Source organism: Protopterus annectens, chromosome 1.part0 (genome assembly GCF_019279795.1).
Source record: "Protopterus annectens isolate FY-2018-M chromosome 1.part0, PAN1.0, whole genome shotgun sequence".
NCBI lineage: Eukaryota > Metazoa > Chordata > Ceratodontiformes > Protopteridae > Protopterus > Protopterus annectens.
In genome coordinates, this window is record NC_056725.1 from 661,355,554 (window position 1) to 661,373,696 (window position 18,143).

The 18,143-nt window shown below is 44.4% G+C and overlaps 1 protein-coding gene across 1 annotated transcript in view; it reads right to left on the reverse strand.

Moving 5' to 3' along the window:
- Positions 1-4,956: 4,956 nt before the first annotated feature.
- The window catches only part of LOC122793974 (F-box only protein 27-like), a 612,799-nt gene continuing 599,612 nt past the window's right edge, over positions 4,957-18,143 (reverse strand). The window contains exon 6 of the mRNA XM_044062038.1: positions 4,957-6,110. The gene's annotated coding sequence lies outside the window, so the exon portion shown is untranslated. The remainder of the gene's footprint in view (positions 6,111-18,143) is intronic.

Genomic DNA, 18,143 nt, shown 5'->3' on the forward strand with positions numbered 1-18,143 from the left:
TTAGGAGCCACTACCAGAACGACCTTCACTGGTGATGAGATACCGGGAGTCCTAGCCATCAGTGGAACTGGATCAACCAAGCCGCAAGCTTGAGGTTTACCAGGTTCGGGGTTTGACATCCTGTGGGATGTGAAATCAGGTTTGGAATGGGTTCCAGTATCCAAGGGGGAGTTAAACTGTGAGACCGCAGGTATGGGAACCAGATCTGACGAGGCCAGAATGGGGCTATGAGGATAACTCTGCTCCCCAACCAAGAGGCTTTCTGTATGAACTTTGTCATAAGCGGAAGGGGAGGGTAAGCATAAAGAAGACCGGGAGGCCAAGCATGAACAAGAGCGTCTCTGGGAGTCTCCCCCTCTGGGGAAGTATTGCGAAGTACTCGCTGCAGTTTGTGTTTAATGGAGAAGCAAAAAGATCGCAGCGAGGCCAACCCCACTTGCGGAAGATCTGCTTCACAACTGATGGATTGAGAGACCACTCGTATGGAGTGAGAATTATCCGACTCAGTTTGTTCGCTAATATGTTGGACCATCACAGAATGTGCATTGATACTAGAAAGCGGTTGGTGGATATCGCCCATTCCCACACTCTCATAGCTCCTCGACAAAGGGGATAAGACCTGGTTCCCCCCTGTTTGTTTATGTACCAGACTACTGACATATTGTCTGTCTGGATTGCAATAGTCCCCAGAGGAAGAAGGTCGTGGAGAGCTTGCAACACTAGAAGCACCGCCCTCATCTCTAGGACATTGATATGCAGAGCGGTCTCTAGGGAAGTCCACGTGCCTTGGACGGTTCTGCCCGAACAATGCCCCCCCACCCGAGGTGAGAAGCATCCGTGGTCAACGTGGCTTGGGGCGGGGGAATCACAAAGTGTCTCCCTTGCCTCAGCTCTCGAGAGTGAAGCCACCAAAGAAGGGAATTCCTGCAAACTCTGCTGAGTGGAATCGGGGAGCTTAACGGGTGGAGTAATAGTGACCACTGAACCTGGAGGGTCCATTGTAAAACCCGCATTCGCAGGCGTGCATGAAGGGATAGACCGATTGCCACTGCCATAGACCCTAGTGCCCTCAGGACTAACTCCGCCACAGGAGCTTGGCTCTGAAGAAGAGTAAGCACCTGAATCGACAAGCTGCTCAGCCTGTCCGACGTCAGAAAGGCTCGAGAAGCACGGGTATCCAATCTGGCCCCTATGAACTCTAAGACTTGTACGGGGCGAAGGAAGGATTTTTGAAGATTCACTGAGATGCCTAGACTCTGGGCAAGAGTCAGAGCGTAATCTCTTGCAACGCAGAGTTGATGCCTGTTGGCGGCGGTAAGGAGCCAGCCGTCTAGGTACGGGAAAACCTGAATGACCTGAAGTCTCAGGTGGGCTGCAACCACTGCCATGACCTTGGTGAACACCCTGGGGGCTGAGGTGAGGCCGAACGGAAGAACCCTGAACTGATAATGATTGGCTCCCAGCCGGAAGCGGAAAAACCTTCTGGATCGTCTGTCCATCAATATGTGGTAGTATGCATCCTTGAGGTCTATAGAGCACATCCAGTCGTTCTCCTGCAGCAAGGGGAGAATTGATTAAAGTGTGACCATCCTGAATTTTTCCTTGGGGATGAACAGGTTCAGAGCGGACAAGTCTAGGATGGGTCTTAGGTCCCCCGTCTTCTTTGGCACTAAAAAGAACCTGGAGTAATAACCCAATCCGGACTGATCTGGGGGGGGGGACGGGCTGGATGACTCTTTTTCTTAGCAACTTCGAAACCTCTGAAGCCGCTGCCTCCCTCTGATCGGGTGGAACATCGGGGAGGCGTCTGCTTGTAGGGGGAAGGCTTAGAAAGGGAATGGAGTAACCTCTGGATATGACGCGGAGCACCCATCGATCTGTCGTAATGGACTCCCAATTTGACAGATGCTCTGTCAACCACCCCCCGACTGCCTCTAGAGATGGACAGTCGGGTAAGCCCTCAGGACTTTTGCGTGGGTCTGTCCGAGAAAGGCTCTCTAGACCCGAAATTACATGGCCCCCCTCTGCCTCTGGGCCGACGTCCACCTTGTCCTCATCTGCCTCTGGAGGACGAGGGGTCCGAAGCTGGATAGGATTGCTGAGACTTGCGGAACCACAGCTTCTTTTGTCCTCTCTGATTCCTTGAGAAGGATCGTTGAGGATTAGAGAAGCGGACTCCGACGGGAGACAGCATCTTCCCGTCCTTCTCGCTTTGGACCAGCGTTTCGCGAATGGTCTTGCCAAAAAGCGAAGACCCGTCAAAGGGCGCATTCGTGAATGACACCTTAAAGGGTTCTGCGAAATTGCAAAGGCGGAGCCAGGCATGACGCCACAAGACGACACCGGCTCCGCTGGCCCTAGCAGCTCCCTCCGTTGCATGAGAGAGTAGCCACATGGATGTGTTAGATATGGATTTTAGAGTGGCCATATGAGTCAAAAACACATTCTTGTCCTCAACCGACATGGACTCTGGGGGGGGCTGCAGCGTATTCCTTAATCAAGTCTCGCTGTAGCCTAATGGTATGTGCCATATAACTCAGCGCCCTCACAGAGAAGGTCGCTGAAGCAAACATCCGCTTCCCAATGCGGTCCAGCGCCCCAGATTCCTTATCCGGCGGGTGGACTGAAGAACTCTCTTGGGCGAGTTCTCTCTTCGTGGCAGCCACCACCAACATGGCATTGACCGGAGACCCCTTGGCCCATGACTGTCTATCTGATGGGGGTGCTAAGGACTTTGTCGGGCTGTCTCAGGATTGGCTCCACGGTGTTGGGCTCCTTCCACTCCCTGGTAGTAATAAGGTCTACCAGGGGGTCAGCCGGAGGGGACATCCAGGAGGTAGATGGGCCTGCCTCAAATGCCTCCAGGAACACGGATTCATCCGCGTAAGGTTTTTGGGCAGACCACCCCCCTCTAATATGCAACATCTCCATGATGTCTCCTTTGGAGACATCCTCGGGGGGTGATCTTGGGGAACCTTCTGTTTCATCCAAATCTGTGTCTGTAGTGATGGACTCAGGGGAGTCTAGGTGCCTCCTTTTACACCTCTGTTTATGAGGGACCTCCTTGGTGAGACTGTCTGAGGACAGCTCTTCAACGGCTTCCTGTTCCTCCATGGGAACCGGCTGGAGGGCTTGGGCAGGCTGTCCCAATGGACGGATGATGGAGGATAGACCCATATGCAGCGGGGGTGCGGGAGGATCCGAAGCCCGGACCAGGGACCTGGAGGACCTCGACAGCACCCTCTCCACAACCTCAAAAGCCAAAGGAAAACTACTCTCCCCAGGCTCTGAGAGCAATCTCCTCGGCTCTGAGGTAGGGACCGGAGTCGGAGCCGATGCGGTCAGATCCGAGAGAGAAGTGCACTACGACCTCAACGGCGCTGAAGACACATCAACCCCCCCGGATCCGACGCTCGGCCCTGAGAACTCGGATCCAAAATCTCGAGGGCATGGTCGGCGTCGAAGAGACCAGAGCTATCGGCGCCAACGAATCCCCGGCTCCGAAAGGGCCCGGATCCGATGACTCCAAAACACGAAAATGGGTTGGAGAAGGAGTGATCGGAGCGAAGACAGAGGCCGCACTCCCCCCCTGAGGGGGGGAGGCAAGAGCACCCCCATCTGCATTTGGGTCTGCAAGAATCGACGCATCATCCGATCCATATCTGTGTCGGTGAGGCTCCTGGTCGACCTGGAGGAAGTCGTCGAGGCAGGCTGAGAGGGTCGCCTCGACGACCTTGAGGGAGACCGGTACTCCCCCTCTGGCTCCGGCGAAAAACGAGGCGAACGGAGCCGAGAGGGGGAGGATCCGTGAACCCTCGAGGGAGAGCTGGCCAGCTTAGATGGCGGGGTTGAGGGTTGAGTCTCAGCCCGCCTTTTTTGAGACCTGTGTCTCTCCTTATCTTTGTGCCTCTTCTCTTTACAGGAAGAGGCACCAGAGTCCCCCGAACTCAAACCCAAATTGGGAGGTTGAGTCCCTGGTTGAGCGGGGGGAGCGGAAGGCACTGGGGCTGAGGAGACAGCCTGAGCCTTGGAGGGGGAGGAAGAAGCAGCTGAATCCTGGGGGAGCAAGCCCACCAGGATCAGCTTATTCTTCCTGTCCTTAAGTGCCTGGGGGTTAAAGGCTGCACATATTTGGCAAGCCGTTGATAAGTAGGCCACCCCCAGGCACAAAACGCACTGAGTGTGGCCATCAGCAGGAGAAAGCTTATGGCCACACTCAGTACACTTTGAAAAACGGCCTTGGGCCCTTCAGCCATTACACAAACACGCACACCCAAACACTAAGTGGGGGAGGGCTGGACACAGAAAACTAACACTACTACACAAAAAAAAAAATATTTAATTAACTATGCTGTCTATAGGGACACTAAACAAACACACAACAATCAAACTCTGAGAAAAAGCTTTTCTCTAAGAGAAAAAAGGAACAGTCTCACCAACTTAGCTAAGGAGCTCTTCAAAAAGTAGCTGTCTTCAGCCGCGGCAAAAACTATCTGAGGTAATACAGTTAGTGGCAGGGGATTATGGGTACGGGGAGGAGCTAGGAGCTCTGATCTTGTAGCTTGTGAAGCTGCCGGCTCGGATCCGGATCCGATACCAACAGGTTGCAGAGCAAATGAAGTAACTACTTCAGATCTATTATTTGTGCTGCTCACTGTTTTTCAATAAAGAAATGTAGGTTTGCAGACTTACAAGTACTACACGCAGGCATTATTCTGCTTGAACATCCTGTAAATATTGTACATACTTCCAAACTGCCTGCAATACTATAAATATTTTTGATTATTGCTACCTCTTTTCTTTGTATATTTACATTTTGATATGAATTTTTGTTGTGATATGAAGTATGATACATTGTCACTTTTATTTTTGTTGTTACGTATTATTGCAACCAGATTTTCACAATAATACCGCTTTCTTTCCGATATGTGAATGTAAACAGAAATGTATGCAGAATTACACTGACAAAGCAAACTTTATGAAAAAACATTGTTTAGATAGGAAAAACAGTATACAATTTAAGAAATGAGTGCTTGTTTCAAGCTATGCCATTTCCCGACATCATGTCACTGAAAATACATTTTCTACAACAGTTATGTGTAAGACATGTTCCATGTCCAGAAATATGTTGCCCAAACCATCTGGAAGACATCCACAAGTATGCTATCCAAAACATCCAGAAAACATTGTAAGAGTAACTACTATCCAAAAAAATAAATAAATCTGGTGCTGTCACATACTACATACATGTTTTTTATAGTACCACCTAACACCACGTCACATTAACCTTAGCCTCAGTTGTACAAGACCTTTCTCTCCCATGTCAAATTAATTTTAGCCTCCGTCACATAGTTTATTCTGTTATTCCCTTTAACTGAAATTATGTTCCATTTGTAAAATAAAAGCAGTTATTTACACAAAAAATTTGCTGCTCCAGATTTCTTATTCTCATAGAAATGTATAGTCAATTTTGTAACAATGCTTCTCGCAGTACGGCAGCAGTACAAACAAACATTTCCCAAGCGTCCTCAATTCATTTCCTGCAGTATGACAGCAGTGCAACCAATTTTGAAGTAAGCAAAACAAGATTCACATTTCCACGTTCATTTAGGTTACGAATTTGGGACAAACTAGGTTATACCCACAGAAAACATCACATCCAACCATACGTTCACTCCCACAATCTGTTTTTGGCCCAACAAGCGTACTACCACAACCGCGAAAATCTGGTTGCGATAATATGTAACTACCGATTTTTTAATTATATTATGCACTTTGATCCTCTGGAGCCTGGATCATGGCTGAAAAGAGTCAATTGACCAATCCAGATGCCTGGTTACCAAATTTCAAATAAGTAAATTAATACAATAAACTGCAGAGTTAATAGCACACTAAGATGCAGCATGTGTCCATACATTCCCAGGTGATGGCATTGTACCCACTATCATAACTATGCCAAACTTGGTATGTGCCACATTGTCAATATTCTTCAACTTCATTCTGAGAAAGTGCCACACATGTTGTTCCTTGTCAAACTGGATAAATCCCGTCTACTATGTTAAAAAACAGGATTCCACTGCAGATCACTTGTCAGAGGCTCAGGAATGTACCTGTGAGAGAAAAACAAAGTAAAAGTAATCCTTATATAAATCATACATTATAAACATATACAAATGACGCAAGGCTCAGTGTATGTTCTAGGGCAAAATACCACAAAATATTAACAAAAACTAGCAAGTTCACTAGTGTAAAAGCTGCTGCTGTGTGGTACCATCGAGTTAGACGACATATATCAAATAATTTTCTTCCAAAAATATGGTACAAGTAATACATTACCAATAATGCCCAAAAGCGTGGCTACTGGTAAGTATTTTTCAGCATCACTGCGACAACATTTTAAGCAGCCTCTTCAACCAAACAGCTCTAAGATGACTTACAGCATTCCTTTATAAAAAGTGAAAACTGCCCACAATGATCTGAGCTATTCTCAATCCATATAAAACTACACTAATAGTATTTTCACATATAAGCCAGCAATCAGACTACTGCAACTTAAAACTAGCAGTCAGCAATGTTATCAGACTACTGCAACTTAAAACTAGCAGTCAACAATGTTAGAACTGAACTATCAAAATACAAAACTACTGGGAATAATAAACTGTTGATTACGATTCACTCATTATATCAAATAAGCAGTTAAAATATATATAAACTTGGGACTTCTTTATAAAGTCATATATTTTCTGTCACAGAATGCCTGTAAGACTATAGCTCAGATATAGTCTCGTATATCCCTTATCAATTTTGACTAACCTACAGTAGTCGCAGCTAGCCAGACCGGAGCAGTCTTATAATAAAACTGCAAAGTTTGTAAGTAACCACACTAACAGAGTATATCACCATTTTGCACTTGGGACTCCTTAACTGACTGGAGTTATCTAATCTAGAAGCCTAGAAGCAAAATTTAGAAAGACTATACATTTTATAACCTTTATAGCCCAGAGAGAGATGCCCTGTCACTATCCATTTACTAAACTGATCCATACCTGATAGAGAACTGTGCTCCCTGAAGCAACATTTCGTACTCATGCAAAAATCTAAAAATCATAACAGTGACTGGTTATACTCTGTATACATTGTGAAACTGTGGGACTTTGTCACAAAATGTATTAGAATTATCTCATCTCATCTACTACTTAAAAACTACTGACCAACAAAATAGTCTTGCACTTTTAACGGCCCCTATTACTGAAACTCCTTATTTTACTCTTATTCCGTCTATAATCTAAAATCCCAATAAAACCACATCAATAAAACACTCTGATTACATGTCTCAACTTAATAACTGTTTGGATATTTACATCTATATCTATATAAGCCTCATCTGATGTCTGTGTACTAAAATTACAGTGCAACTGTATGCAAACATTGTAAGAAAATGCTGAGTGTTCTATACATGTGTGTGACTTTAACATGCTGTAAATGATACATGGTGTACTTATGGTGATAACCTGCTAAATTATATATAGAAAGATTATGATTGGTGCCCTGTTGTAACTGTATTACTAATCCACAAGGACAATACAATCCCTGAGAGCTAAAAAATAAAGACATTTAAATGATATCAAGAAAATGGAAGCACATAATGCACTTTAGAAACACGTCAGCACCCATAATTCACAGTTTTAAATGTTATGTTATTGATAATATTACAGTGGACATGAGGGGTGGTCCTGTAGGTAATTTATTACAGTTCAAGGAATTAAAATGCCAGCTTATGACCAATTCAATAGTTGGTTGAGGTTTAAATGACAAGGTTTCTATCTGCAGCATCATTTGACTTAAAGCATCTTTTTATGTCATTTAGTTCTGAACCTCTGATGTTTTCATTTAGATATACAAGGGTCATGCCCATTTCATTTTTTCTTTTTTCTTTTATTAGTAACCTGTTTGTATGTATGAAGTGTTACTAATGGGTTTAGATTCATTTGGTGGGTTTATTTTTACTTTATCACTAATTTATTCATGATTGTTTTATGTATGTACATATTTTTTGTATTAATGATCTATGTGTTAGATTAGTTTCTGTGTTTAACCATATCATCCCAGCTATAATCACCTCGACCTGCACACAGTTTTGAACCATGTTGTTTTCCTAGCTGCTTACAACACATGGATGTGGTTCATAGGATCATAGAAGGTTACTAGGCTATTGGCCCTGAGGCCCTTATAAGCCTAGCCAAGAGTTTAGCCCATATTTAGACAAGTCAGCACCCAATGCCTCTGTCCAAAAGGGGACATGGGTAGAATCCCAGGGGTGCAATATCTGTTTCCCATCCAGTTATCCAGGTTGCGCTAAAAATGGGGTAAAGAGGTACTCTGCTTGATGTGGAGAGGGAGTCTATTCCACTGATGGAGGAGACTCTGGGACACAAATCTGTCCCACCAACAAGTCCTGTTGATGTCACAGGCCAGGTTGATGCTGCACGTGTGAGTTACTTGAGTGGAGATTGACTTGCGAATATGCAGCAGTCCCATTAAGGTGGGGTCCATGATTGCCTTGTATGCCAGACAGAGATCACCTCTGAGGAGTCTGTATGAAACTGAGTACAGGGATAGGGCTTTCAGCCTATCTGTATATGGTAGATGCTCATAGGTTCATAGGTGTGTACTAGGCTAATGGCCCTGGGGCCTTTACAAGCCTGGCCATACGATTACCCTGGCATAGTGCCACCCAACCTTAGTTCCCAGTCCCTCTGTCGAGTAGAGCCACTGGTGTTATCCCTGGGGTGAATTTTCTGTTTGACGCCCTGGATTCACCTAGTGAGGAACATCTGTGGTCTCTCCAGCTGCTGCTGCATGTGCTTTGCAAGGTACATGACGAAAGGGGCATTATACTCAATAATGAGCTTTATAAGGGAAGAATAAAGGGATGTTATGACCTCTTTGTCCCTAGATGAGATACCCTTACTTATGAGGTGGGTCATCTAGAAGGCTTTCCGTATAACAGAAGCAACATGGTGGTCAAAAGTCAGGTTGCTATCAACCTGGGTGCCCAAATCCCTCAAGACTGATTGTGTGCTTAGGATGTTGTTGTTTATGTAATAATTTGTGGGGCTATCACTCTCCCCAAAGGGGATATGATGATGCATTTTTTGGTATTCAGCTTGAGGCCATGTTTCCAGCACCAGTCATTTGTCTGAGTGAGACCCTCTTGTAGGATGTCCACATCACTAGGGGAATTGATGACAGTACCCAGCTTGCAGTCATCTGCAAACTTGGTCAGTCACAGCCCACTGGTTTTGGCCTGCACTATCCCAAATAACAGAGGCCCCAAGACCAAACCCTGGGATATGCCGCTTGTCACAGGTCTTCTGCTTGAGTTTGCTTCCCTTATTTTGACTAAGTGGGTTCTATCAGTGAGCCAGTTTGCTACCCATTTGGTAACATACAGATTGATGCCTAGTTGAGACAGTTTATCTATAATGCTCGAGTGGGGAATAGTGTCAAAGGCTTTGGTCAGGTCAAGGTAGGCAGTATGCACTGTCTTCCCCTCGTCCACGGCTTTGGTAACTGTCTGAAAGAAGTCAAGCAAATTTAACAGACATGACCTCCCACTGACAAAGCTAAACTGTGTGGGATCGAGTGTTTCGAGGTTGCCAATGTCCTTGTTAATGTCGTCTATGATAATCCGTTCTATGGCCTTGCAGATCAGGCTAGTTAGGCTGACAGGTCTATAATTTTCCGGATCAGTGGATGCTCCACCTTTGAGCAAAGGGATGACAGCAGCTGTCCTGCACTTAGCTGGGACAAAACTGGTACTCCAGCTTTGGTTGAATAGGGCGCCTAATGGTGCTGCAGGCTCCTGCCTGAGTTCATATAGGAGGCAGCCTGGGATGTTATCGGGTCCCATGGAGGCTGTATTTTTTGCCTTTGAGAGAGCAGTGATGACCTATTCCCTAGATACAAGAGGAAGGGGGCAGGTAATGGGGATGCCCTAATTTACTGATAGGGGAGACAGAGGGGTGAAGTTTTTGCTGAATCTGTCAGTCAGCAAGTTTGCTATATCTACAGCATCTGTACATGTGGTGTCCTTGACCACCAGTTCTGAACAGATCTGGGTGCTTCCTCTGAGGTTGTGGACATATGAAGGAGGCCTTACGATTGTATCTAGTAGATGTAGCCAATTTTGACTCGAAGTTTGCTTTGGAAGATTTCACAAGTTCTCCTTATTTGCTTGTTCAGGCTAAGGAGACATTGCTTCCAACTGGGCACCTGCTTCTTCTTGGTCTCGGACAGCAAATTTTCCCTTTTGTTACAGAGTTTATTTATTGCAGATGTCTACCAGAGAGGTTTAATCTTCCTTGTGGTGGATGATTTAGTCCTGTCAGGTATTCCTGATTCCATGCATCTATATAAATGCTCATATAGTGCTTTGGTGTAGTTTTGGATATTGGTGCCACTTCCAACAGAGGGGGAGGGGGATGTGAAGCTGTTTATACTGTCCCTCAGGAGGCTGTAATTAGCTTTAGAGAAGTTTTTATGTCTGACTTTAGCTAGAGGGGGGTTCAGGGAGATGGAAAGTGACCACTGCTGCAGTGGCTACTCATGCTGGTTAATACCATGTCCAAGATATTATCACCTCTTGTGGGGGTATCGACTAGCAGTTCCAAGGTGTTTGCATTGACAAAATCGAGGATCTCTGGGCAATTGTCTTCTGGCATGAGTTGTTTTTCCAATTTATGTTTGGGTAATTAAAGTCACCCAGGATCAGGGTAAAGGATTGAATCTTGATAGATTTGAACAGGTCCAAATAGGCGGATTGGGGATCTTGAGTCAGATTTGGGGGCCGGTAGGTAGCTATGATCTGAATAAGGGCCTTGTCAATGGTTAACTGCACCTGGAGTGTCCCTTGTGCGTCATACTGCTTGACCAGCCTGGAGGTGTGTATGTCTTTAATGTACACTGAACCTCCACCTCCTTTGGCTTTACTGCCCACAGTTTGGGGTCTGAATGTATGATAGGATAAGTAACCAGGTAAGGCTGGACTGCTCTTCACAGCTTTGAACCAGGTTTCTGTGACTGCACAGATGTCATCATTTTCCAGGGTTAAGAATGCTTGCCACGAGTGCAGTTTCATGTTTAGACACCTAGCATTTAGGAGCAAGACCTTTAATTTGTGTTTTGTTGAAATTTTTATGTTGGTAGTTTTAACCTCATCACTTTTTCTAAATAAGGCACTATGGGGGAGGCAACAGCCTTTGTCAGAAGCCCAGGTGAGACAGATGCAAGCCATCTCTGACAAAGCATTGTGGTCTGTCAATCATATCTTCCCAGGCTGTCAGGTACTGGATCTCCCTGGAATGACACCAATAACTAAGCCAACTGTTAAAGTCAATCAATATTCTGTTTGTATTGAGGCAACACTCTGGGTGCTGGCAGAATGCTGCTTAAGGCTAGGGACATACATGCCTGGGACACAATCAGCAAGCTCAATCATATCTCTCTTTGTATAGTCCAGGGAGGTACATCTCAATTCATTCACACCAACATGGAATATGACACAGTCATAACAGTATATGTTGTTGGCAGACTTGAGTGCATATGTGATATGGCAGATTCTGGCACCTGACAGACTACTAACCATGACTTTCTCCTTATCCAGCCTGGTGAGAGGCACATCTGTTTGTCTCACAGTGGAGTCTCCTATGACTAATATGTTGGGTTTATGGTGAAACCTTAGAGGCTGTGAGACACAGGTGTGTGAACTATGTGTGGTATGTGGTGTGGAGGGCTGTGGAGATAGAGTATGTTTTTGTCTCAGAGGTCTCCTTTGTTTGGGTATGTTTATATTTAGGATCTCAGCATATGTGGGTGCATGTTGTGTAGGTGTGGGCGGTGTTTGAGGTGTAGTGATTGTGCTGACAACCTGTTCAGTGTCAGACATACTGGCTTGAAAGGGACGGAGCATGGACTCTAGCTTCCTAATGTAATTGCATCTCTTACAAATTGTGTTCTCTGATGGCAGCAATAGATGGTTGTCTGTGTACATGAGGCAGTTGCTACACTGTCTCAGGATGCCCACATCAACCAGATAAGACATATAAGTAAATTATTTAGTCAAACAAAAATAAAGACAATGCAGAACACTGAACAGTTAAAGTGCAAAAAATATACTTATCAGTTCTATATTTCCAGATTGTCTGAGATTGAGAAGCACTCTCAGTCAGGTGCAACAGCGTTTCTAACAATATGTTAACAAAGAAGGTTTAAATTCTCAGCACTTTCTGGAAGTTGACTAAGGATGCTACAGTAAAGTGTATATCCTAATATGGCTCATGTTAAGAAACAGGCTTGCAAACACATTCACAGGCAACAATTAGTTGTATGAAATGCATGAACAGCACTTTTTATCTGAACGAAAACCACTGTAAACTGATAATTAAGCAGTCTGTTCAGCATCTCTCTCTCTCTCTCTGTGTCTCTGTAGTAGTCTGCACTTGCATGTTTGTACATCCTCCTTGAGTCTGTATAAATTTTCATTGGGTGCCCCAGTTTTCTCTCACATCCCAAAGTTGTGCTATAGGTAAACTGGCATTCCTCTAAATTGATATATTTCAGACCACATATTGGATGTGTGTGTGAGTGTGTGTGTGTTTTTGTGCATATGTTTGTGTGTATCTTGGGAAAAACTAGCATCCCAGTTTAGGATGAGTTCCTGGGCCTTGTATCCAGTGAGTGCTGGGAGAGGCTGTAGCTCCCCTGTGACTGAGGGATGGATTATCATCATAATCATCTTCTTTCATCTGTTCCGTTAGGGGTCGCCACAGCGGATCATCTGTTTCCATTTCTTCCTGTCCTCTGCATCTTGCTCTGTCACACCAACCACCTGCATGTCCTCTCTCACCACATCCATAAACCTTATCTTAGGCCTTCCTCATTTCCTGTTACCTGGTAGCTTCATCCTTAGCATCTTTTTTCCCAATATACTCTGCATCCCTCCTCAGCACATGTCCAAACCAATGGAATCTTGCCTCTCTGGCTTTGTCTCCAAACCTTCCACCCTGGGCTGACCCTCTAATATACTTATTCCTAATCCTGTCCACCCTCGTCACACCCAGTGCAAATCTTACCATCTTTAACTCTGCCACATCCAGCTCTAACTCCTGCCTTTTTGTCAATGTCACTGTCTCCAATCCATATAACATAGCTGGTCTCACTACCCTCTTGTAGACCTTCCCTTTCAGTTTGACTGGTAATCGTCTGTCACAAATCACTCCTGACACTCTTCTCCACCCACTCCATCCTGCCTGTACTCTCTTTTTCACTTTTCTTCCACATTCATCGTTACTCTGAACTATTGATCCCAAGTATTTAAACTCATCCACCTTCACCACCTCTACTCCCTGCATCCTCATCATTCCTCTATCCTCCCTCTCATTCACACACATATATTCTGTCTTAGTCCTGCTGACCTTCATTCCTCTTCTCTCTAGAGCATATCTCCATCCCTCCAGGGTCTCCTCCACCTATTTCCTACTCTCACTACAGATCACAATGTCATCTGCAAACATCATAGTCCATGGGGACTCCTGTCTGATCTCGTCTGTCAACCTGTCCATCGTCATTGAAAATAAGAAAGGGCTCAGAGCTGATCCTTGATGTAACCCCACCTCCACCTTAAACTCATCTGTCACTCCCACCGCAGACCTCACCACTGTCACACTACCCTCATACATATCCTGTACCACTCTTACATACTTCTCTGACACTCCAGACTTCTTCATACAATGCCACAACTCCTCTCTAGGCACACTATCATATGCTTTCTCTAAGTCTACAAAAACATAATGCAACTCCTTCTGACCTGCTCTGTACTTCTCCATCAACATTCTCAGAGCAAACATCGCATCTGTAGTGCTCTTTCCTGGCATAAAACCATACTGCTGATCACTAATCATCACGTCTCTTCTTAACCTATCTTCCATTACTCTTTCCCATAACTTCATGCTGTGATGGATCAATTTAATCCCTTTGTGGTTACTACAGCTCTGCACATCACCCTTATTCATAAAAATTGGTACCAAAACACTTTTTCTCCATTCCTCAGGCATCCTCTCACTTTCCAAGATTTCATTAAACAATCTGGTTAAAAACTCCAATGCCATTTCACCTAAACACCTCCATGCTTCCACAGCTATGTCATCTGGACCAACAGCCTTTCCATTCTTCATCCTCTTCATAGCTATCCTTACTTCCTCCTTGCTAATACATTGTACTTCATGATTCACTATCCCCACATCATCCAACATTCTCTCCCTCTCAATCTCTTCATTCATCAACCCCTCAAAGTACTCTTTCCATCTCCTCAACACACTCTCCTCGCTTGAATGTTTCCCTCATTATCCTTTATCACCTTTACCTGTTGCACATCTTTCCTAGCTCGGTCCCTCTGTCTAGCCAATTGGTACATGTCCTTTTCTCCCTCCTTATTGTCCAACCTTTCATACAACTCTTCATATGCCTTATCCTTAGCCTTCGCCACCTCTCTCTCTTTGCCATGCACCTCATCTCCTTATACTCCTGTCTACTTTTTTCATCTCTCTGACAATCCTACTTTGTCTTTGCCAACCTCTTTGTATACTCTCCTGCACTTCCTCATTCCACCATCATGTCTCATTGTCATCCTTCCTCTGTCCAGATGTCATACCAAGCACCTTTCTAGCCATCTCCCTTACTAGCTCTGCTCTTGTTACCCAACTGTTTGGTAACTCTTCACTGCCTCCCAGTGCCTGTCTTAACTTATCCCTGAACTTCACCTCACAATTACCCTTTTTCAATTTCCATCATTTGATCCCTGGTGCTGCCCTCACACTCCTCCTCCTCTTCTTGATCACCAACTTCATCCTACAAGCCACCATCCTATACTGCCTAACTAGACTTTCCCTGGTCACCACTTTACAGTCTCCAATCTCCTTTACACTGGCCCTCCTACATAAGATATAATCCACCTGTGTGCATTTTCCTCCACTCTTGTATGTCACCCTATGCTCCTCCCTCTTGTTAAAATACGTATTCACCACAGCCATGTCCATCCTTTTTGCAAAATCCACTACCATCTGACCGTCTGCATTCCTTTGTTTAACACCATACCTACCCATCACTTCCTCATCCCCTCTGTTCCCTTCACCAACATGCCCATTGAAATCTGCTCCAATCACCACTCTCTCACCCTTGGGTACAGTGATCACCACTTCATCCAACTCACTCCAAAAGTTTTCTTTCTCATCCATCGCACACTCAACTTGTGGAGCATATGCGCTAACAACATTCATCATTACACCATCAATTTCCAGCTTCATAAACATCACTCTATCCAACACTCTTTTCACCTCCAAAACACTCTTCGGATACTGTTCCTTCAGGATAACTCCTATGCAATTTCTCCTCCCATCCACACCATGATAAAACTATTTGAACCCACCCCCGATACACCTAGCCTTACTCCCCTTCCATCTGGTCTCTTGCACACACAATACCCCAACCTTCCTTCTGTCCATCATATCAGCTAGCTCTCTCCCTATACCAGTCATACTGCCAACATTCAAAGTTCCGACCCTCACTAATACAGTCCTAGCCTTTCTCCTCTCTTCCTGCCTTCGGCCATGCCTTCTGCCTCTTCTCCTCCTTCAGCCAACAGTAGCCCAATTTCCACCAGTACCCTGTTGGCTAACAGTACTGGTGGTGGTCGTTGTTAACCCGGGCCTCGATGACTAGCATCCCAGTTTAGGATGAGTTCCTAGGCCTTGCATCCAGTGAGTGCTGGAAGAGGCTGTAGCTCCCCTGTGACTGAGGGATGGATTATGAGGGTAACAAAAATAAATTAACGAAAATACAATGTTAAAATGTTACAATATATACAAAGGGATAAAGAATGTGATAAAGATATGGATCTAAGGTAAAGTGCAAGATACATTTAATCGCCACAATATTTCCCACCAATCTACAAAATCATTATGTTTTCGAAAGGGTATACTCCTTAAAAGTGAGAGTAAACAAGCCTGAGTGCCATTTCTTTAAAAAACTACATTGATTTAGCACATACATTGATTAGTCTACTCACTGCACCACACAACCATCGAACACACATGCATGTGCAGAGAACACATTTAGACAAATGCCACACATTTAGACAAACACCACTCAGCAGCTACACAACCAGACATTACATGGCGAGCAAGAACCTGCACTCCTTTGGAAGAGAATAAGCCTCTCCATCTCCAAAACGTATATATCAGACACTGAAATTGCACTTAAGTTAGGATAACTGTCACTCAGGACACTGAACTGCAAACACCTATCTTGTACCATACTCACATCATTCTTAACTCCACTCTCTCATTCACACTCACAGATTAGTATCACTCACACACACACACACACACACACACACACACACACACACACACACACACACACACACACACACACACACACACACACACCACACACAAAATGAAGCACAGAAAGCTCAAACTCAATAAACCCAAATACGCTTACATCACTGAAGCATAATGCTCCCTCACAGCCTTTTCATTTTTTAAGCTAGTTTAGCTGATGGTACATTTGCTGCCTGTTATTTAATTGTGTTTCTGTAGTAATTTGTGTGTGTTTTATTTCCAATTTAATTTACATTTGTATTCATGGTGTGTTTCAGTTTTACTCAGTGTATCTTCAGGTTCACCTCGTAGGTCAAACAATGCAAGATTCCTGTTTTGTTCCATTTTATTAATACTACTGTATTTATGCAAATTTAATAATGTATGACTTGAAATATATCTATGATATTTGGTGCTTTTTTTATTGTTATTTTTTTTTCTTTTTAATTAATTTTTTTTGAGAATTACACAACTGTGGGCAGAACTTAAGTATCAAACTCCTGTCACGCTGTTTGAAAATCAGAAGAAGCTGTCTGATAAATGAATATGCAGAGTACCAGACAGTGAGATGTGAGATGAGCAGTTCAGATTCAGATCAGAATGCAGCACAACCGGCCCAGTTTTTGCAGTGATAGAGGAGAAGCTGTAGATGAGTAAAGATCTAACTGGGCATTCCTAGAATTAGAGGAAGCATATGACAAGGTCCTAAGAAAACTGGTTTTGGGTACTCTAGCAATAGTTTGAAATCCTGTAGAGCAGAGGAATTTGTGTTGAATTAGTGCAGAATTAGTGCAGAGTATGTACAAGGACTGAACAACACAAGTACGAACAGTATTCAGACTCACAGAGGAGTTGTTGTGCATCAGGATTTAGCTCTAAGCCCACTGCTGTTCAAACTGGTGATGGACTACATTAGCAAACAGGGCAGAAGGGACAGATCAACAAAGCTTCTGCATGCATATGATGTGGTTCTACAAGCAGACATGAGCAAAACTTCAGCAAATGACACGGGACTAGAATGCAAACCTGCAGAATACATAGGCTGAAACAGAATACAGACAAGACAGCTGTCATAGCAGCAAATAGTATAAGTTAGAAAAAGCTGAAAACTGAGATAAAAGAAAAAGTAGTGGAAGAGGTTAACAGCTTCAAGTAACTGAGGGGGTGGTTGAGGAGAAGGGAAGCTTAAATGATGAGGGCAAAGCTAAAATCAGAAGTGTCGCAGCTAACTGACACAGAGTACCAGAGGTAGCGTGTGACAGATGAAAGACAAAGTTAAAAAGTAACTTTACAAAACAGTGGTGTGACTAGTGCATCTGTAGAGCATAGAAACCTGGACATTGAAGGCAGAGCAGCTGAGGAAGCTTGAGGTGATGGTGATGAAGTACCTGAAATGGTAGGATGCACATTGTGGGACAGACAAAGAAATGAGAACATCAGGGCAGAAGCCAAAGTAGCCCTAGTTGAAGTGGAGGTCAAGAACAGATTACAGTAGTTCAGTCACATGTGCAGGAAAGCATAAGATAATCTGGTAAAGAAGATATGTGAGAGACATGAGGAAGGCAAGGGGAAACAAGGCCATCCTGCCAACAGATGGCTGGACTGCATGACAGATGACCTGTGATACTCAGCATGACTGCTGAAGAAGGTAGGAGAATGGCACTGAACCGAGAGAGGTGGTGAAGATATACCGCGACACCCCAA